At 40.3% G+C, this 22646-nt stretch overlaps 2 protein-coding genes across 4 annotated transcripts in view; both read right to left on the bottom strand.

Moving 5' to 3' along the window:
• Positions 1–12010, bottom strand: part of FAM53B (family with sequence similarity 53 member B) — a 125433-nt gene extending 113423 nt beyond the window's left edge. The window contains exon 1 of one of the 2 annotated variants that reach the window (XM_084634142.1): positions 11373–12010. The gene's annotated coding sequence lies outside the window, so the exon portion shown is untranslated. Of the gene's footprint in view, positions 1–11156; positions 11221–11372 lie in introns of those variants that run through there. The other variant, XM_084634141.1, reaches the window with a different exon arrangement.
• EEF1AKMT2 (EEF1A lysine methyltransferase 2) overlaps positions 1–22646 on the bottom strand; it is a 48457-nt gene that overhangs the window by 7387 nt on the left and 18424 nt on the right. For both annotated transcript variants that reach the window (XR_014712420.1, XR_014712421.1), the window contains exon 6: positions 14861–14950. The gene's annotated coding sequence lies outside the window, so the exon portion shown is untranslated. The remainder of the gene's footprint in view (positions 1–14860; positions 14951–22646) is intronic.

Raw genomic sequence — 22646 nt, 5'->3', positions numbered from 1 at the left:
ACATTTGGACTACCCATCTCCAACAGGGTGCCCAATTCATACTGTGCAACAGGTGTAAGATGATTTCACTCTTCTCTTGAGTGCTTCCTTATTAATTAGCTTTTAGCATGTATCTGCTGCCAATTAATACAAGAGAGAGTTTTCTAGTGGTCACATTTTTGTAGGTTAGACGGTCAATATGAGGCGTATGCATGGAAAAACTAACAGCATATAGTATTAAAAGAGAAGAAGACACTGAGTTCATGCCAAAGTCAGTGCCTGCTCTCCATAGATAGAATGGAAAATGGTACAGTTCTTAAGAACTAAGGTGATAGGATTCTTATAAATATCAAAGAATAGATAGTTAATGTTTTTTGCTTTTAGAAGATAGTCCGTGGGCCCAATCTTAAAGTTTTACTCAGTCACAACTTGGACAAACTCCAGCTGGGAAGAACTGAGTAAGGACATCAGGATTTGCCCTTGATGAGCACAAGCAGACAGTATGAAGTTAGTGTGGAAAATGGCTGGTGGTGACAGAACTTCCAGGGTTTCTTCAATAACTGAAAACTATTCTGTCAATGTGACAGACTCACTTCCCTTTGCAGTGCTTTACACCATGCCTTATAACTGAGATATCCTTAAAAAGGAATAAAGCTCAACTTAATACTGCCTAATTAGTTTGAATTTACATGCTGAGAAGCAGTGTGTTCCAGTGAAGTCAATGGGACTACTTGTGTAAGTGCTATTAACCATGAGTAAGGTTTGAAAAATCAGACCCTCTGTCTGTAATTTGGACTTTCATTTCAGTTCTAACATTATTATTTTAAAGTCTGTGATCTTATTGTGTCTGTGAATTACACCATTGTCACACTACACAAGAGGCGTGCACACAGCTAAAACAATAGTTTGATTGGATTGCTAGTACCCTTATTATATGCAATCACATAAAAGAGTTTGAATTTTAAAAATGAAGTTAAAAACACTTAATTTGTCAAAACATATAAGAGTATGTATTATATTCATGGAATGGCTTGGGAAGTCTTAGGATAAATTTGTTTCCAAAGAATTCAGCATTATTAAATTGCTCACTTCAATACATATATATATAGACAAAGAGCAGATCTACTACATGTAAGTAATGTACATTCATTTAGTTTCATGGGTTTATAGCCAGAGTAGTTAATTTGTATAGAGATCTAGGGCCTGCGTCAGCAGCCACTGAAATCAATGACAAAACTGCCTTTCACTTCTGTGGAAACAAGATCGCATCTATAGTCTGAATTATTTAGCCAATGTTTAGCCTTCTAGATAGCAAGTATGAAAAATGTTTGCAATTTTACCCAGTCTCTGCCCCCTCCTGACCTGTATCCAATAATAACAATTTATCCAAAACCTCTATGGGAAAAGTAATTTTGACCAACAGCATACACAATGAGCAACAGAAACTGTGGGTGAATAAGTTTTTCCAAATTAATCTATCAGTAATTTTAAATCTTCTTTAAACATGATCCTTTCATTGTGCAAAACACTCTCTACTGCATTATATTTCAATTATAACACAACTGATATTTCAATAAATGGATTATCTTTTCTAGGTTAATGGAGATGCTACAAAAGACTAATGTAGATTTTTCTTTTAAAGCTTTCCTGTGTCTTCCTAATTGTAATGGATTTTCAGTTCTTGCACTTGATGGTATGTTTTGACATATATTTAATTGTATTAAAATTTGCCCCTTCAAAAATGTTATATGATATTGTTTTTTAATGGCTATGGCAAAAAAAAACCCCATAATTGGTTTTAGTAGCATACACTTAAAGTGACTTCATGACATGTATGACTATTATCAACACAGAAGGTTTGATAATAGGCTTCAGTGCTACTAAGGTTATCACACAAATATAAAACCTAGACCATTCAAAAGTATTGTCGCTTTTAGCATATCATTGTGACACAAGAAATGGCTAGAGCACCCAGCCTTGCTCAACTGTTAGATAACATCCCAAAGAAATATATAATAAAGAGCACATTTTGTACCTAAAGCTTTACATCCATAGCACTTTGCAAAGATTGGTAAGTATTATTATTCCTATTTCATAGCTGAAGCAACTAAGGCACAGAGAGGAAAAATGACTTGCCCATGGTCACACAGTTAGTCAGTGATAAAGCTGGGACTAGAACCCAGGTCTCTTGACCCCAAGTGCCATGCTCTAACCATTAGATCACTATGCCTCCCTATTAAAAGCTATCCTATAAAACACATTGGAATGCATCTGATGAAGTGAGCTGTAGCTCACAAAAGCTTATGCTCAAATAAATTTGTTAGTCTCTAAGGTGCCACAAGTACTCCTTTTCTTTTTTCTATAAAACACTACCGCTGTCTACAGGGAGAAATCTCTCTGCTCCTACCAAACCATATTATAGAACTCCTGATTATATCAGACATATTGCCACTCAAGAAATTTTTACAGAAGCAAGCAGAAACAACCTGTTGGCGTGTGAGTGGAGTACACAATATGTGCTATGTGAAATAAATGAGATAGATACCTCAAATTTTTACCAAATTTAAAACCAGTTTTCATAATAACATCACCATGAGGAGAATCAATGCAGAAGAACAGCAGGCCACAACACAATTTGACATTTCAAAATAGCTAGCACCAGTGCTGATTTAAAAACTAAAAAACTGAACTCTGAAAGATGAGTTGGACTAGTTTCATCATTTCTTCTCCACAACTCTAAACCTAAAACTAGAAATCCTAAATATAATGTAGAAGGTTGCCCTGGTGATGACCAAAGAGACTGTGAGTGTTTCCCATAATGTGTAAGTTAGGGACAGTCTAAATAAAATAGGACCATAGGCCTTGATCCACAAGCAGAACAAAGGCAAAACATGGCCACATAACTAGGCTACTGGAGATGTGCATTACAGACACAAAACAAAAGATCTCTTAAAGCGACTTTCTGATCTTTAGGATCTTTAGAACCATAGCTGGAACTAAGAAGCCTTTCATGATGGAGATGCCCTAGTTATGGCAACTGAATTCCAACACAGAAATACTGCAAACACATCAAAAGGCCACTTCAAAGCAATCGTGTTGTGATTGGTTGACCTGTTGGAATTGCTTTATACCACTCCACTGGCACAAGGGAATCCTCAGGTGGTTTAGAGTTGGCATAGCATCTCCTATACCATACACACACACACATACATTTCGGCTACTGACTAAAGAGGCATAGCTGGGTTTCCAGTTCACCTGGCTGTTCCTCAGCTGTGGGGCTTCTGACAGCCAGCACAAATGAGTCTGCTTTTCATTTATACTGGAGAGTGGATGGATGCCTGGAAGGCCACAGATCAAGAAGACTGAGGCAAAATAGTCATTAAATGCCTAGGCTTTCTTGATATCCTCCATTATTAGCATGCCTACCCCACTAAGTAGAGGACCTACACTTTCCTTCATCTTTCTTTTGCTCCATATGTATTTAAAAACCTCTTCTTATTGCATTGTATGTCCCTTGGTAGGTCTAACTCATTTTGTGCTTTAGCCTTTCTACATTTTGTCCCTACATGCTTGTGCTATTTTCTTGTACTTCTCCTTAGCATTTTGGTGCTTTGATGCAAATTTAGTGCAAGGGAAAGGTACCTGACTGACCCTTGTGGAGACTGAAGTCCTCCTATCTTACATCACAAGCAATCGCAAGGTTTGCTTCCCCACAGGACTCCAATAATGTGCTTTAAGTCTGACCTGGAAGGATATTATATTTAGGGGTAAAAGGATAGCTCTACCTTCACACCCAGCCAATTCTCAGCTCCTTCACTGAGACTGTCAACAAAGTTGCTGATTTATACCAGTTGTGCTCGTTTTTGTGACTTCAATCACCAAACCTCATTTCTCATCTGCCATAAAATAACCATCATAAAGACTTCTGGTCATTTCAAATTAAGCTGGTTTTGAACTGGCAACCAAGAAAATTGGTAAATTTTTAAACTGCTATATCAACATCTGCCAAATTCCATTTCTAACAAAGCCTCGTATTTGTAAAGCTATGGCACAAATGACAAACTCTTTTTGTTCACTTCATTCCAGTACCTACAGCACAGTATAATTTAAAAAGTGCTAAACCTTTGGCTGTGAAAAGCAAACTTTATGGCCAACTTCAATAAAAATAGGGAATTACGTAACCCAAGGGATGACTCAAATGGGCTGCAGTACAGCAACACCGATGCTACTGTTATATTTAATTTTCTGAAAGCAAAAACCATGACCAAGGTTTGCTTGGGCCCTTTTTGGTACAATGCACAAAATGAGCACAGCGGATTTTGCAATCATTATTCTAATTTTTAACCTTCATTTTAAATACAATTATTACTACAGAATTACACTGGGATGAATTTGTCCCTATACTAAAGAATGACTGGAATTTGTTGTGGTTTCTATACTTCTGCATTTATTAATGTCAAACAATTTCTTCCCGAGAGTTCCCTTGGATAGAAGGCTTTTTCTGCAGCAAATCTTATTAGACAAAGTTTAGAACCCATGAAACAACCTATTCAAACCAACAAAAGTCCTGAGTGTGAATTAATTGCTGGGTCAGGCTCTTAATGTTCAAAACAAATTTAACATGCTGATGACTTGGAGATGCATGCATGCAAACTCTGTAATACTGAAGTCCAGAGGTTCACACCAACAGGGCTGAACTTCTAAATTAAACTCTTGCTTGGAAATTTTGTCTTTCTAAAGGTGGACAACCCATAAAAGTATGAAAAAAATCAAAACAGCCTCATGATCTGTTAGCTAGTTCATTGTACCGAAGCCATGTTCTGCATTACTGGCCTAAGCAAATAGCTAGGTCAGAGTTGGCTGGGCTGTGAATTTGTAGCATAACCTTGTTATGAAACAATAAATTCCCTCATCATGTGTATATCATGCACATTACTGATATGCAAAATAAGAGTACAAAACGGAAGCTCTTGGGCCTGATTCTGCTCTTCCTTACTCCAGTAAAAATCAGGAGTAACTCAATGGAAGACAGAAAAACTTTTGCGAAACTGGTGTGAGAGGGGAATCAGCTCCAGTGACTTCTGTGGAGATATTCCTGATTCACACCAGTGTGAGCCTGGTCAAAATCAGGTCCATGGTCCACATGACATATAATGAATTCTATCATTACAGAGGTGTCCAGAGGCGTATGGTGAGAGGGCCATAAAAGCAGGTAGCTGGATAGATGAATTAGATTTCTCTCTGAAATGTCATAGCTGTCTCTCCTAGGCATTTCTAATGCACACATCACTGTAGCATCTAGTCTAACAAATATGCTAGTAGGTCTGCATTCTGAATAGCACTAATTTTATAGGCCTGGAATCTGCACTCTGATAAAATTGCATTCATAATATTCAGGGAGCTATTGTGCAAATCTGAATTTTCCTACATGCTAATGTAGAGCTCTGCTATCTATTTGCAGCCATTCGGGTTCAGGTCTTGTTAGTAGCTGATACACTCACAATCTCCCAAGAGTAGTATGGTGGAAAATTCCCTTCTCTTATGCTGATTAGTTTATATTTTAGTTCTCCTGGGATCAGACACACAAGAGGCTGTTAGTATGATATTTCTTAAATGGCCTTGCAAGGACCTCTGCAATGCAAAACACAGGTTCCTGGTACAGATTGCCAAGCTTGCCCAGCCATTGCCCCCAGCAGAAGAGAGGGGAAAATGGCTGTCACAGTCACAATTTTTAACCATGGTGATACGATACAAAATTCTACAAAGTGGAACCTTTGAAATGCAAAGTCCTCCAAGGCCCTTCAAATATTTTTATTTTCCCTAATTGTTTCTGCCACACATCCTTCGCCTTCCCTTCCTTGTCAGGGAAACAGGGGCAAAAAGAAACCAAACAGGTCTCTGTTCCTAAAAACAGACGCCCCTCACTCTTCCTTTTCCACTGTACAAACATCTCCTAGCTCTTTCATGCTACCTTGGCTGTCCTGCTTCTCCATGGCACCAGAAGAAACAAGACTTTGTTCTCAGTGTTTTTTCACCCTAAGATACAGAGTTCCTCTAGGTACAGGTATTTTACAGGAATGATCATTTCCTCCCTCTTACAACATGCCAAGAGGATCCCAAACCCCTAGGCTGGCTCTGTGGGCTAAACCCTTTAAATACCAGTGAACAACTTTGACAGTTCTCACTGCTTCACCTATTTGGTCCAAATTCTGACCTGATGTAGCCTGATGTTAATCACGAAGAACTCAAATTAAGTTAATTTCACATCAGTGTGAAGGGGGGTGTAAGTGAATCAGAATCAGACCATTCAAATTGGTTTTGTTAGTTTGTTTCGTTTTTCTTTCTTTTGCTGGGATTTTGTAGGAATAGCACAGAGAATATATCTCCTTCATCCACTCTCAGAAATAGCTAAGGAGTTTCCACTACAGAGTGAGGGAGAGAAACCCTGTAGAATTTTGGGAGAAAGGAAAGAATGGAAGAAACAGCCTCAAAACATGTAGCAGCCTGTCACAAAATCAGAACTTGAACAGTAATATAAAATGGACACAGTGTATAAAACACAGTTACACCTCTATTCATTCACTGGAAAAGCTTCTTTAAACATGTTCTCACAAATCTATTATAGATTGATTCTGGCAAAAGTTGTATGCCTTACTGTGCCATGAAAGTTGTTGAAATTGAATCACAATGTGTTATACTGAAAAAATACACTAAAGTTACATAAATACATACATAATTTTAGTGGACTGTATAATATAGATGTATATATGAGAACCCTAGCCTAAATCAATTCTGGATCTGCTTTGTACACTGCCTGCTCAGCCTGTATATACTGATTCTGAGCTCTAGAAGGCAGTGGATCAGATATTGATTCATTTATACTAGGGATCACGTTCAGAGCTCAGTCAGGACTATGATTCAGGTCTAGGTTCAGATTAGATAGTGCTGCATAACTGAGTTTTTCCTCACAAGATATCCGTCTTATAAGACAGAAGTCTCATGTAAGTTGTCCTCTGAAACCGGGCCTGTATCCAAACCAGAACCAGGAAATATAAACCCTCCTGTTTTAGATCTGACCTGGAAACAAAAAAATTGAATCTGCAGATTCAGAAACAAAAATTGCCTTCCCACTTTTGAAATGTAAAGGAGTGCAAGCAATTCCTGATGTGGATCATCTCGTTCTGTGAATGTATGTAGTACAATGTGTGTCTTCAGTAGCCTTTCTAAAGCCAGTTTAATTTGGGGAGGGAATTCTACCTCTGACGGTGACAGAAAGAAAGAAACACTTATATGGCAGACAGTTTTTTAAAAATGGCAGCTGTTTGAAGCATGTAATAAATGGCACTTATGCACCTTTGACTGCCCCCACCTGCATTCTGCCTATTAATGCAGCTACATCAGGGCTAATTCTAACATTCCAAACCTCTGAGCAGCTTCAAACAGCCTTAACAGTGCTGCTTAAAGTGGCCTGAAAAAATGGGGTTTGGGGGGAGAATCTATCGGAATCTAGAAGCAGCATCTTTGGTACGACAGTGTTTAAAGTGTGCCCTTCATCCACCTGGCTCAATCTGGGGGGCCAAGGGGCTGGGTCTGTAACCCCTTGCAAACTCTCTCTCTCCCCTCTCTTTCCCCCCCCCCCCACTTCACACACTGTGCCTTTATTTTTTATTTTTTTATGACAAAGAAATGTTTCCATCTTTCTCTCCATATGTGGAATAGTCCTCCCCAAAATTACAGTGGGCTGAGGCCCCACATACGTAAATAATAGAACTGATCAAAGCATTCAGATTTTGAAAATTTTGACAACATTTTTCACCAAGAATTTGGTTTTTTGAGCCACCCAAAAAATTTCTACAGAAATTCTGTCTTAAATTTTCTGGTTTTTCAACCAGACTTAGTAAATATTTAGTCCTAGATCAGTCACAGGTTGAAGGCACTTATTATCCTACAGGATTGGCACTTTGTTAGCTGAGAACTGTTACAGTGACACATTCTGTACTCTAATATTCTGTGTATTGTTCAGAAATCATAGCTGTGCTGCCAGGAGAGGGACAGAGCTGAGCAGACCAGGCCATGCAGATGCCATGTGCATCGCTGCTGTTTAGAAAATGGCTCCTTCAAGAGAGGGATGAAGAATCTGGCTAAAAGGTGATGGAACTAAATAGGATAGAAGACGAAATGTAAAGCCACTCAAAGTGTTCAGTATTTTTACAAAGATAGTTATTCCAAGATAATGTTACCTTTGCAATTTGCAAGTAGCTTTTAATTTGTCAAAATATACTCTTACTGTTGTTTGAGCATTTAAAAAGAAAACATCCACATCTGGTTTGAATCTCCAGCTGAAGCTCACTTTATCAGCATGTTATATACCTTTTTTTATGTCACATTAGAGGGATTTTTAAGCAGATGGGTACATTTCCAAACTACAAATCCAGCTGAAGACAGCTATAGATATATATGCTGGCTGCATGGCAAATGAATCCTTTGAACTACTCATTGTGCATGAGCTTGCACTCTGTTACAAATGCTATATATATTATTTGGTGTCAAGGAAATTAAATCTTTTAAGATTCCTGGGGAGAAAAGTCTTAAACAATACAAAGAAAATGATAACCTCTCTGTAGGTATTTTGAACAATCTCATATAATTTAATGGAGAAATGTATCCTTGCTATAGTACGCTTTGGATGGCTAAACTACTTCATAGATTTGTAGAGTAAATTCTACAGAACCCAATTAAATATATGTAAAACCCAAATGTATTCAACTCCATTGGACTTCACTATAAAGGTAGTCAGATTGCTCTTCATTACCCTCTGTTGGAATGATTCACCTAATGATACTTAGATACGCTCCTCACCCCTGGTATTCAGGAAGTAAAATTCTACAATATGGCTACCAACAGGAAGAAATAATGTGAAGAAATGAGGGACTCATTGAAGGGAAGAGTTTTAAATAGCTAAAGATGGCGCTGGCAAGTGTGTCAATGCAATACATTCAGTCAAATGTCCGTCCTGCTATGCATTTAAGTCCTGGTACAGCTAGGTGGATCAGAGTTTTGTAGCTGGTGGTTTGAACTTTCAAGTTTCAGCTGTGCTAACCGTTACTCCCAGTCTGGAAGGGCAGTGGAATAAATTGATACATACAGGAAAAAAATTACACAGGCAGAGCATACTAATTCTAACACAAGAGAAATGGTTGTTCGCTACAGCCCAAACTCTTGAAGGGCAACTCCATCCCCAACCCTCATTGGCGAGGCTATATGAATTTGTCTGTTTTTCCTGCAACAAATGTACATCAAAGCACCTAATTGATGCCATTCTCTCAGCACATGCCAGCTTCACCATTATATTTTGCTTGGTTTTGTAGCTTGATACAGCTTCTCTATGGCCAACTCACCACTAAAGTCTGCTGAACTCAGGGCAGTCCTTATGCACTGTACCACTGGGAGTACAAATGAAAGCACAACCTTCCATCATTTCAGCAAAGATATAATATACCCATGATCCAAAAAAGGGGTAGTAATACAAATATGGAGACACACAGTTTGTTTCCATCCCCAACTTATTTTATGGTGGAAAAAGTGCAGAGTATTAACACGTAATAACCCAGTCTCAAATATCTTAGCTGCACCAGGTTTGTCACAGAGTGTATTCGAATTAAGATGAAATCAGAGCCTATGACAAAATTGACAACAAATATAATAATTTCACAAGACTAGCTGTTACTTTGGTCAGCATTAGTAATGAGTTCTCACATACATGATTTTCTCAGCTAACAAGATCACATACCATATGGGCCAGTTAATGCTGCCGCCATCTATTTCCCTGCTGTCAGTAGGCTCAGCAAGAAATCAGTCTGCTATTACCAGTGAATACAGCTATTAGTACATAGGCAAGGAAGTCACATGGAGGTATGCTATCATGTTTTTATGAAAAAAAGCCATTTGAATATCTCTGTCAGCATACAGCAAACAGCTGTACTGGCCTTAAGACAACCCCCAAAAAGATAAGGGAGCAATAAATCCTCACCATATTTGACAACAGCCAACCATAGCACTCATTTGCTTTGGATATAGGAAAGTATACACTGGCTTGTACAAAAGCACTGACAGACATACACCTAACGTTAAAATGTACAGTTTACTAGTGGGTACCCTATAGTCAAAGAACATACTGTATATATAATGCTAGAGAGTCGAGCCTATAGGAGGCCGAAGGCCATTTATCATAGGCAGCCAAGAGCTGTTCTTTGTTCACCATCAAAGTACAGTATGTCTAAAATATACACTGAGGCATAAAGAATCCAGGAGCTGTATTTCAGCCCAGCAGTGAGACACCTGAGGAGACACAATATCCAGTTAAAGTAGCTGCAGGAAATATCGCTGCTACAATATACAGTGGGCCCTACATACACATATAGAGCACTGTGGACAAATGTTATTATGGAGTGGACTATAAAGCACTCAGGGACAACAGAACGCATGTCAGCTTTGCAAGCCTGGCTATGATCAGATTTACTTCTTTCTTTTAGCCCTCAGAGAAGAGCCACCAATCTTGGGGAATAAACTCCCCTGGGACTGACAAATCAATGACGTATTGCAAAAATGTGACTTTACAAGAAGCTTTCAAGGACGGATCCTATCGCCATGTGCAAATGCAAAGCATGCAATTTTCAACCAGCACAAACAGAAGAGCAACAACTCCAACCACGGAGGGGTCCTAGCCCACTGCCAGTTGCAATTCCCAGTGGCAAGCAGCAGCCACTGCATGGTTCCGCACGGTCCAAAAGTAATACACCAAAACAAAACTGCGCGACTCAGTATCCAGATCTCTGGGCTAACTGCAAAGTTCAAGCAACAAAAGCGCCGTCCTGTAATAACGCCGAAACTTTTCGGAAAGCTGCCGCCCCCCTCCCTACCGCATCCCCCTCCTCTTCGCTCTTCCCTAACAACGGCTCTGTAATGACAGCCGAGAAAGATGAAGTTATAAACCGGATAAAACGAATACCGCGGGATCAATCATCCCCTGGCTCGCTCGCTCTGGACCAGACTTTCAGTGGGACCCTGCTCCCTTGCTTGCTTCGTTGGGGCTCACCCGGGCACTTCCCTGTCCCATCCCTTCAGATACAGGCGAGCCAGTCAAGCACAAAGAGAAACAAAAAAGAAATAGCCTCCACCTCAAGCCATCAGGCCAGCCTCTCTCTCTCTCTCTCTCTCTCTCTCTCTCTCCGAGAAGAGAATAAAAGTGTCCCAGCTCTACTATTTTACACATTGCAACAATATCTGCTCAGGGCCAGACCACTGGCAGGGGGATGGGGAAAAGGGGAGAGGAGACCAGGCGAATGCCCAGCGGGTCATTAAGAAAGCGACCCATCTTAAGCGGGATCTCTTACTCTGTCTCTTTGTATTAAGTCCCCATCCTCCAGCACCCGGCGGTGGGTCTCCTGGGTACGGTTTGCAGCATCCGTCTCCAGAAGGAGCCCGCAAGACTCCCCTGCTGGATCTGGAGTGCTTCGTACCGATCTGCTCACCGAGAGGAAATAGGCTTGTCACTTCCTGAACTGTTTTCAACTCGTCCCTTTAAAACGCACCACGGGGCAGGGCAGGGCTGCTGCCCTCGCCGCCTCATCAAGGTTACACCGTATTGCACTTGCAGGCTGTTCATCGGCTGGCGTCAGCAGCCCGATGACTTCAGCGTGGGGCACAGCGCAGACCCTGTAGCTTTGGTGGCGGGGCTGGGAGCTGCTTTTCTCAGCGGCCGGGGGGGCTTGTCACTGCCTTACAGCGAGGCTGTGGCGAGCGGGCGTTCTGCTCTGGGCAATCTGCAGCCGGCGGCCTCAGCTCCTGGGGGCCGGGGGCCGGTCGGGAAACGCGCTGCGCTGGGGCACGCACCCACAAAGCCCGGCAGCAGGTTTCGGAGTCCAAACCTGGGCCATCGACTTGCCTCGGCTCTCTTCGGGAGGGTGGTGGCTCATTGCTTTACACCAAATCTTCGGCTCGCTGCTGATTTCCCGGGGCAGCCGCAGTCCCTGGCACCCATCAGTCTAAAGTTCTTTTCGGGTTCCTTCGAGGAAGGGGGCGGTGGGGGGTGAGTCGTGGTTTTTCCGATCCGTGGTATTTGAGCATCGCTCCCCACATCAGTTTACAGATCTGGGGGAACGGGGGTGTTTCTGCTAAGCTGAAGTAGCGCTCATAGTACGTTCGTGATCTTTTGCTGTTTGCTGTTGTCCAGCAAAACATTTTAAGTACGGGTATATAAGATGTCTTTAGGTCAGGCATCCAGGCTTAATTTATAGTGTAAATAATTCTTAATTAAAATTATCTATGGGTGAGTGAATTTATGTTTTCAGGCACATGCTGGAAATTGCCATTACTTGATCTTCTGAGCTATATTGCATTTGCTTTATACAAGGTAATTAAATCAATTTTGCATTGTGGGGGTTAAAGTAAAAGGTTTATATTATGAAGCACACCCCTGTTTTATTTCTCTTTTATAATTTAAAACTCTCTGAACCATTACACTTGGGAATTCATTATATTTACGAATGCAAACAGGCCAGACTTTTTTATTTTGTGGCTTTTCTGACTGTTCATTGAGGTCTAATCAGGTAACCAGTGAAGCTTGTATCACAAGGTAAAATAAAAAAATGAAAGGCTTTGTCTGTACAATTAGGTCTTGGACTTGTGTGTGCTCATACAATTCTAATACACCATCACCAACACATATTGGAATCTTTTTATTATTCTAGATGCATCATTCTCAGAGTATTAAGAGTTAGCACTGATCTTATACTAAAGATGGGTCCCACTGATGATGCCAACAATTAGGAATTGCAAGTAACAGTAGGGAAATACCTGGGTCCACTCACTACTCCCAACAGATATTGCTGCAGGGTAGTGAGATTAAGAAATTTGAGGCAACTTGATATAAACTGCTCCAGACCTTTGTTCTTTCAGTCTGCAGGATAGATGTAGTCTTTGTCCCAGGAAATAGCTTTACTTATTACATTTTTTAAAAATGAGTTATAAAATAAAATAATAAAGTAAAATCAAAAGGCAACCAGATCATGCAGAAGTAAAACTAATAAATGATCAAGAATGCTGCAGAACTTACTAATACTGGTGTTGTTTAAATGTTCATTATCACCTGCAATTAAATAATTCACCTCAATCTTTGATTATTTTGAAGACTTCTGTTAACTTCCTAAATTTCCATTAGGAGGCTTACAGTGACTCCTGCTGGCATACTCTGATCCCCTTGCAAACATTTGGCTCATCAGACCCATCCTAAATACAGTGCAGGGGGATACTATTTCTCTCCTTTGCACTGGAAAATTATTCAGGCCTTTGCTATTCCCTCTCCCCACTTCTTTTACTAAACAAAGCATGTGAGTGAATTATGTGTTCCTGAAAGTGAGGCCACCAAGGGAGAGTCCTGGCGCGATCACAGGAATATGGATCAGACTGTCACTCCTAAGAGCTTTCCCATACCCCTTTTGCCAACATACCTCAGTCCTAATTCCTGCTATTCTATTCTGAACCTTCCTTGAGCAGAGACCACTGACAATGCTGAATTATGTCATGGTTTTATGATGTGCACAAATGGGGACTAAGGTAAGACCACACCGCTCCTTTTAAAGATTCAGAGCAATGGTCTACTGTGCAAAGAGGGAAGGGATTAGGATGTGGGGAGGCTCTGCAAGGGACATGTATACCCTGTATAGTCCACTTGCAGAGTTGTGTGCAGGGACAGGTGGATTTGTGGCAGGAGCAAATGATCTGCTGCCACAGGAGTCTTCCAGTCAACAGGCCCACTAAGAGGTTGAGTTAAAGGGACTGGAGTAATCTCTGAGAGTCAGCGTGGAATAATTCTCACCAAGTAAGGGTGGCAGAACCTTGCCCATAGCAAATAAACGATCAGGTTTTCACCTCTGGACCACCTCAAAAATATGCCACATGACATTAATACACTGGAATGAAGAGTCCAAAAAGAGAAGAAAATCTGAATGAACACTCAGAATCCCCATGGATTGGGGATTGAGAACACTGGTTTTCCCTTTCCTTTCCCTCCATTTTTCATCTCATTCAGTGTTTCCTTCCAGGAAGTGGTTGTTGCTCAAATCCAAAGGTAGAAACACATCAGATGAAGGCAGGAGCAGAGGGTTAGAAAGGCTCAAGGATATGTCTGCTCAGATTGCTGCTAAAATCCGTCTCCAAAATACACCTGTTTTAACAGCAATATTTTATGTTGGTAAAAAGTGGATTGCATCTAACATATAGTTGGACTTCTTCCTGGGACAGAATGCAATTAAAGAATTAAGATGCATGTTATGCATGAGTAACTAGGCTACATATAACAATTAAAAGTGGACGTAGGAACGAGTACAAAATATACATAGAATATACTCATAAACCATGGACATGTAGATGCAAATACCACAGATGTCAGCAAGGAGTGAACCCTGAGACCTTTATCATCTAAAGCATAGGCCTATGCCTCTTGGGCTAGAGGAGAAGGTGGTTATCATCATTGCTAGGTCCAATGCCAAGTGGGATTCATGATCATACACACTAAGGGTATGTCTACACTAGGAGAAAAGGTGTGATAGTTCACATGTTCCTAGCATGAGCTTAAGTGTTCTGCTGAATTGGGGTTCAAATCTACTGTACTAAACAAACACCAAGAAATAATATTAATTTAGCATAACAGAAGGGGGTAAGTAACTACAAGTAATAGGGTGAAATTAAGAAAGGGAAACTTAGGCTGGATATCTGGGAAATTTCCCTGACAGGCAAACTCTTACAAGAAGTGATGAAAGCTCCATTGCTTGGAACATTTAAAATTAGACAGGACAAAACATTATTAATGTGCTTTACTAACAGGAAGAAGGGCTGAATGATCTGGCAGATATTTGCCATCCAGTTCCTCAGCTTCAGTTAAACTGGGCGCTTTTCTGATCACATATGCAGCCTAGAAATAATAAAAATAAAACATTCTCAAACCCCTTTTCCAGAACATGGGGATCAAATTTTTAAGATGTGTTTTTATAGTTTCCCAATTGAACAGATAAGTAATAAAAGTTTATAGGGTAACTTATCCGCAGCCTCTGTACAGCAATTTCACTTTCCCATAACCTGACAAAGTTGCATTCTGTTTATTCTTGTACCTCCATGCAAAAAATAGCCCTTGTTTACCACCAGTCCCCTATGTTTCAAGACAAGTGTGTTGTCTGTGTAGTGCTATCAATCTAGGTGAACATGACCTTTTTGCTTAGGTATAACAAGATGCTTTCACAGAGACAGTATTTAACAATCTATTTAAATAGTATTATTTAAATTTAGCGATTAGCCATTTTAGATCTCTTTGAAAAGGAGAAAAACAGAGTCCCAGTTTTGATGGACTATATAAAAGTTCTTTGTTAAAGGGAAGGAAGAAAGGAAGAGCCCTTTGAGACTAGCTGCCACAGGCTGTAGATTTGTTTGGCCAAATTCTGTGCTGATTTAGGGTGTAGACATTGGAGTTGCATTAAGTCAGCACAAAATGTGACTCCCCATGTTTACCTTCCAGAATTAGCTTCTAGAACTATGACCACAATATAACTAGAAAGAAAGAGTCCACAAAGGTCCATAACTGTCTGTTTACCAGAGGCCCTACCCCTTCCACTGTACTTTAGCTAAAAGAAACAGTCATTTAAGGTGTCAAGAAACTTTATCTCTGCATCCTGTCCCGAGGTGACATGTACCCAGTCAATATGGGGATAGCTGAAATCCCCCATTGTTATTATCCCCATATTGACTGGGTACATGTCACCTCAGGCAGAGATAAAGTCTCTTGACACCTTAAATGAGTGCTTCTTGGAACAGCTAGTCCTGGAACCCACAAGAGGAAAGGCAATTCTTGAGCTGGAAGTTCTTACAGGAAAAACAGCTGGAAGGGGTAAGGCCTCTGGTAAACAGATAGTTATGGACCTTTGTGGACCCTTTCTAATTATATTGTGGTCATAGTTTTTATAGCTCTTAGCTAAAGTACAATGATAAATACCATAGATAGATACAATTTCCTTTACTTGCTGTTGCCCAATATTTTGCTAGTAAATTACAGTCCTGTGGCTGTGTAAACTTTGTGATAGTCTTTCCACCCATGCAGAGCCAATGCAGTGTGTTATGTTGTCACACTGATTATTTGCGCTGTATTTGCCATTGATAGTCATTTCAGAAGAAGTGTTATTTTTATGACACCTACATCTTATCTATGACTGTAGTATCTGAGCACTTGCTAACGTTTATAGTTTTATCCTCCCAACCCGACCATGAGATGAGGAAGTATTATCTCCTTTTTCCAGAGGGGAAATTGAGGCACCATGCAATTAGGTGACTTGTCCAAGGTAAGACAGAAAAGCTCTGTGACAGAGCCAGGAACTGAACCCCAATCTCATGAGTCTTAGTTCAGTGCTTAACACAAGATCATCATAGGTATCAACAATTTAGGATCAAATCCTGGCTCCATTTAAGTCAATGGGAGTCTATGCCCAAGTATTAGGGTGCTGGAACACTTTGTGTAATGGGGGTGCTGAGAGCCATTGAACTGTAAACCCTGTATACGATGGAAATCACTTCAAACCAGGGGGTGCAGGAGCATCCCCAGCACCCATGCCCAAGTAGCACAAATATGGACACCTATATCAGATCCCACCCCCAGTGTGAGAAGTGATTCTAAAATGGAAAGTATCCAAATGACATGAAGCACAGGTATCCTTGCAAAATGTGTCCTATCTTAACTACTGTTTCATTATAAATCCACAAGATAATCAACATGTTGCGTCTCACAAAACCAATCTGGATCAAGGAGATAATCTCACTCTAAATCAGATGCTGCTGAGCACAGAGGGCTGTAGCTAGTGGTGCTGTTTTTATGACAGTCGACACATGAAATATCCTGTCTTAATTATGGAATTTGCTAGTTCTCTGATAGCAAAAATCCTAAAAACCTGTTTTCCATCATAGAATCCTTGCCACATGCAGCATGGATTTTCACTTCACAGGCATGTATCTGTTAAGAAATGTTATCAATTTTTTAAAGGACAAGATTTACCCCAAATACAAAACAAATCACATAAACAATCTTAAATCCACCTGGGGCAATCTTAAATTGCTTTATGCCTGTTTTGCATGTTAGAAAATTTTGGCCTAATTTCCTGAACTGTCATTACAGATATTATTAGTATTCTGCAACATTCTACTTGCTCTCTTGACTAAAAGTCCAATCCAAAGAACATTTAAGTCAATAGGAATCTGGTTTAGATTTTGAGATCCTTGTGGTAGGGATCAAGACCCAGACCTTCAAAGATTAGGTTAGGGCACCTAACTCCCACTGATTTCAATCTGGACCCAAATCTATTTTTAAAATCTATGTAAACTGCCATGCAAAATTATGGTGCTATGTAAATATTAATAATAAGGAAAAATGGATCTCTGATTACTAGGTTCAGCATGTTTCTCCTTTTTAGACTCTAGCTGTTCCAAGAAACACACCTTGCACAGTAGGGTCCTTAGAAATTAATGCCTTCTTTCAACTCACCTTTTTTTGATCAAGGTTTTAGAATGGCTGGTGGCTTATCAAGCTGTGGTATGTATCAGAATTTCTAGTCTCTGTGTTGTAAGTAAAAGGTAATAATTCAGAGAGTCCTAGCAACATTTTACATTCCTTAAGAAACACAGGATCTTCCAGTCTCATCTCTGCTTGACATCTGACACTGTTAGTGAACGCTCAAGCCCTTGAGGAATTGTGTTGAAACTGATTTCTGTTCTCTCAGTAATGTTTATGAACTCTAGCTTTCCAGCAGTGGATTGCACACTCACTATTATTCAGCATTTATATGTTACTTTGGGGCTACATCATTTTTCTGCATGACGACCTTGAGTTTAATTTCTAGTATCCTAGAAAAACTGTTCATCAGAATGGCACATATTCCAAGCTATTGCATGCTATTACTTAGCTAATCAAGCCAGGCATTGACATTTCCTTTAGTTACATTATAGAACACATGTTGATGATCACTTCCCCTCAACTTGAGGCCACTTCATCTCAAATCCCCCCATACCCACACACTCAATGCCCTATGGCTCCATTAATACTTCCCCACTTAACTAAACTATTATCCTCAAGGCCTGGATCATGGTGAACGTACTTCCAACCAAGCAGTATAACACAGGTGTTCTTTCAGAGTCCATCAGTAACCTCTTGATTTAGCCAAAGGGGGTAGATTTGGGCAGTATAATCCTACGATCTCATTATCCAAGCCAAGAGAGCAAGGAATGGGAATGCAAAGCACTAGCCTGAAGACTGATTTATTTTCCCTTGTCTTTCAGTATATTTTACGGAAGATCATTTGATATGTTAAAGTACTTAAAACACCTTATAAAATAAAACTGTTATTGAGGTAGCAAAGGATGTTCTTTGCTTTGTTGCATGCCAAGATTAAGAAAGCAATTTCAGTGCAAAAGCACTAGAAATTAATGCTGCATGTTTCTAATTACCATATTTACAGTTTCTCTGTAACCCTAGATAATATGAATTTGACAGTCCTGTACTAAGTACCCTACAAAACATAGATAGATAGGTGATTTTCCTTGCAATGACTACAGTACTGTCCATATGCATATTTTCAGGATGAGGACATAAGTAAAAGATCAGTATCACTGATGAAGAGAAGCAAGCTTATACCTAATGTACTGGAAAAACTATTCAAGAACTCACCCTTATGTAAAAATGGTTCCCATGAACTCACAACCCTGGGTTTAGTAGGCCAATGCTCAAACCACTGAGCTATCCCTCCCCATAGCATTGCTTCAATATAGCAAACCCATTTGGAAGCCAACAACAATCCTAACTTTCATCAAGGCAGCATTCAAAGATCAACCATTGAAATATAATTATTACCGTTAAATAGTGGGCATTATATTCATTTCATTATTAAGCTAAGCATGTACTGGTTATTTGTATTATAGCAGTGCCTTGAGGCCCAACCATAAGGGCCATACTGATTAAATATAGGATGAGACAATTCTTGCCATAAAGAGCTTACAACGTAAGGCTACGTCTTCCCTGCCAAACAAGTGGTTTTTACAGTGAGATGGCTAGTGTGCAATAGTTATCTCACTGTAACATCCTAGTAGAGAAAAGGCACCTATCTTTTGTAACATATGATAGCGAGGCAAGGTCAGCATGTATTCACCCCCACAGTAGTTCACCTTGCCTAGCTACCTTGTAATGGCTGTGGAGATAACTTTTCAGAGACAGTCTCTGTGTCTGGGTCATATGCTGTGCTCAACATTTCCTTACCAAGTTGAAGCCTACAAACATTTATACTCATCAATGGAAAACCAACTTTTAAAAAGGGAGGTTGAGAAATGTTTTGGAGCAGTGGTTCTCAGCAGGTGCATTTACTAGTTCACACGGACTTGGCTGGTCACACGCTGCTGAATCTCTTTCCTTGTTTCCAGCTGCTGACTCATATTAAAAGAAGCTAAAAATACATTAAATACTTTCCTCCTGTTACTTTGCCAGGTAAACAATTGCTGTAGTTGCCACAGGTATGCTATGTGATCACTGTTGAATGTGAGGTTCGTGGCTAATCACCACCCATGAACTGATAAAGGATCCGACCTCAGACTTTGCCTGTGGAACCAAGATCTAGTTGGATGTCATGGCAGGACTGCTGTGGGGTGGGTGTGTCTTTGGCTGGATATGCGCTTCAGCAGAAGGTGAAGGGGGAGCAGGGAAGGGTTTCTGATACAAAGCCCACTGAAGTCAATGGAAGTTCTCCTATTGACTCCAGAAGGCTTTGCATCAGACCCAAAGGACCTAATCTAAAGCCAGCTAAAGTCAATGTAAAGGCTGACGTCAATGAGCTTTGGATCAGGCCGTATACAAAGAAGTGGGCTGTGAGCAGGGTATTCTCCACGAGGGATCCACAGTTTTGGAATTTATTTCCCTCCCAGTCTTCTTGAGCAGTTAAATCTTCAGGGCCTAGTGCAAAGCTGGTATAATCTTCTAGGCATTTGAGGTCGGAGTGCATTAAGGCTTGGACACATTTGTTGTAGGGCTCGTTTTATTTGCGGTCCTGTATGTATTTTACATTGAGAAAACCAGGCCCTTCCATTTTAAATTGTACTGGAAAAGTAAACTGTCCAGATCCCAGAATTTGGATGGGGACCTAGTTCTTCACTGAGCCTTAGTCCCATCTATGTGGGGTCGGCAATTTGAGTTCTTCTTTTCCATTCCAGTATGTCTTGAAGCAGTTCTTAGGAAACTCCATAGCTAATCAAATTCTTTTGTATGACATCCACCCATCTAGTTTTAGGTTCTTCCAACCCTTCTTTTAATCTCTATTTCTAAGTTTAACACCCTGTTTACTATATATTCTTCTGATTTTCTTTTCACATGCTCACACCATCTAAGCCTGGATTCCTTCAGCTTTTCTACAATTGGTAACACCTTCACACTTCCCCTAATTCATTTGTTCTGAACATGGTTCACCCTTGTAACTCCAAGCATTCATCTTAACATTTTAATTTCTACTGTATTCAAGATCCGCTCTTTGCTCTTCCTCAGTGCCCAGCATTAAGAGAGACACAAAAGTGCAGGCCTAATTACCATCTTGTAGATCTTACTTTTCAATTTGATAGGCATTCTCCTATCACAGAAAGAAAAGGAGTACTTGTGGCACCTTAGAGACTAACCAATTTATTTGAGCATAAGCTTTCGTGAGCTACAGCTCACTTCATTGGATGCACAGATGCATCCAATGAAGTGAGCTGTAGCTCACGAAAGCTTATGCTCAAATAAATTGGTTAGTCTCTAAGGTGCCACAAGTACTCCTTTTCTTTTTGCGAATACAGACTAACACGGCTGTTACTCTGAAACCTATCACAGATCAGTCCAGTCACTTCTCTCCATTTAGTTCATGCCTTCCCTGTTCTACTAATGGGGGGTGGAGGGGCCTGGTTATTTTTTATAAATAAATGAAATAAGCATGTTTTTAAGAGGACAACTCTAGTGGCATTTCTACACATGGGACTCATTTCGAGCCACTGGGTACATATATTCCCCAAAATAATTGATTCTTGGTAAATAAAAATTCCCCTCTTCTTCACGACAAAACATTTAGTTGAAATAAGTATTTCCCTATCTTCAATGCCACACAGGGTTTTTTTAAAAATAAGGAAATGTTATATAAGAAAGGTCATGAGATAAGCTAACAAAAGCCAGGAAATTGAAAATGGAGGCTGATGCTCCCCTAGTTTCTGACTTCCACCTATTTGTAACCATACTATTTTTTACAAGTAAGGGGCTATGTTTACATGACGGTAATTGTCACTTAGGAACTATCACTTTCAAAGGCTATTATATGCTGCTGGTTTTTGGTGTAATGTTTGTGGAGAGGCTTAGAGGTTAAGGAATTAATATTTTGTTTTTGGATTTCAGTATCTGGCCAGACTAAAGTGAAATCATTTTGGAGGGTCTGGGTTTTTAGAAGATATTGGATTACATCCTAAAACTAATAGAATTATAGCTCATTGGCTGCTGCTGCTCCATAGAGGGCCAGAAATGAGTAAGCATGTAATTACATCCTTTCTGTTCCTTTAGGAGAATGTTCTTCAGGTTATTACTGAGGGCCCCAGATTAAAACTGCAACTGTTTGCATTGTACTTGGTTTATATCTGGACAGGGGTATTAGGGACTCACTATATTGATTCCAAAATTAAGATTATGAAAATTTCGGTGAATTCAGAGTTGTCAGCTCTCATGGTTTTATCACAAGTCACACCATATTTAGTGATTTTAAAGGCTGCTTTCTTCCAAACATTTCTCATGCACAGTCCCTGCCAAGAGGTGAATATTTTTTAGAAGTTTGACACTCAGACAATTGAGTATTTTTTAGGTCCAATCAAAATCACTCTGATGTAAATCCATCAAACTTGTTATAAGCGGATCCTAACTAGCACGTAGGACTATTTTTTTCCAAGATCGACAGATGACCTGTCCTTCATATGCATCTATAATTTATATGAGAAGTGTGGATAATTCTGTAAGTTTCTCTTCACCTGATCTTAACTCACTTTGCTTTTTAAGGAGTCCTGTGGCCTTTTAGCACGCCCAGTGCTTTTGCTAATGTAAGCTGATATGGAGTTTGTGAATTTTGTACTGATCTTTCCTAACGATTGCAGGTCATTTATGACTTTTAGAAAAAAAATCACATCCCCACTTAGCTGTGCTCTCACCTGCCTCAACCATTGGCGACCGGCGCCCATACCTCAAGATCCTGGCAGGCAGCGCGTGCGCACACTCACACAACACACACACACACCCCCCACTGGGGGTATCGATAGTGGTGGAATCCTTACTGCCATGCTCTCCTCTTGGACCTCTGCTGTTAGCTATAGCCATACTATGGGGCGAAACTGTTAGTTACCCCTCCCACATACAGCCCCTGAGCCATTTCCCATCATTCCTGGCTTCCTTCTGAGCAAAGAGGTGCCTGGCTCCTGCAGGCGCTATTGTATACGGTGACAAAGGCGGCTCCAGGATTAGTACTGCCATGCCTTGTGCTGAGGAGGGGGAAGTGGCTCTCCCTCACAGCATTCTCCTGGATCAAAGACACCTG

The sequence above is a fragment of the Lepidochelys olivacea genome (assembly GCF_965140295.1).
Source record: "Lepidochelys olivacea isolate rLepOli2 genome assembly, chromosome: 7".
NCBI lineage: Eukaryota > Metazoa > Chordata > Testudines > Cheloniidae > Lepidochelys > Lepidochelys olivacea.
This window is presented reverse-complemented; position numbering and strand designations above follow the sequence as displayed.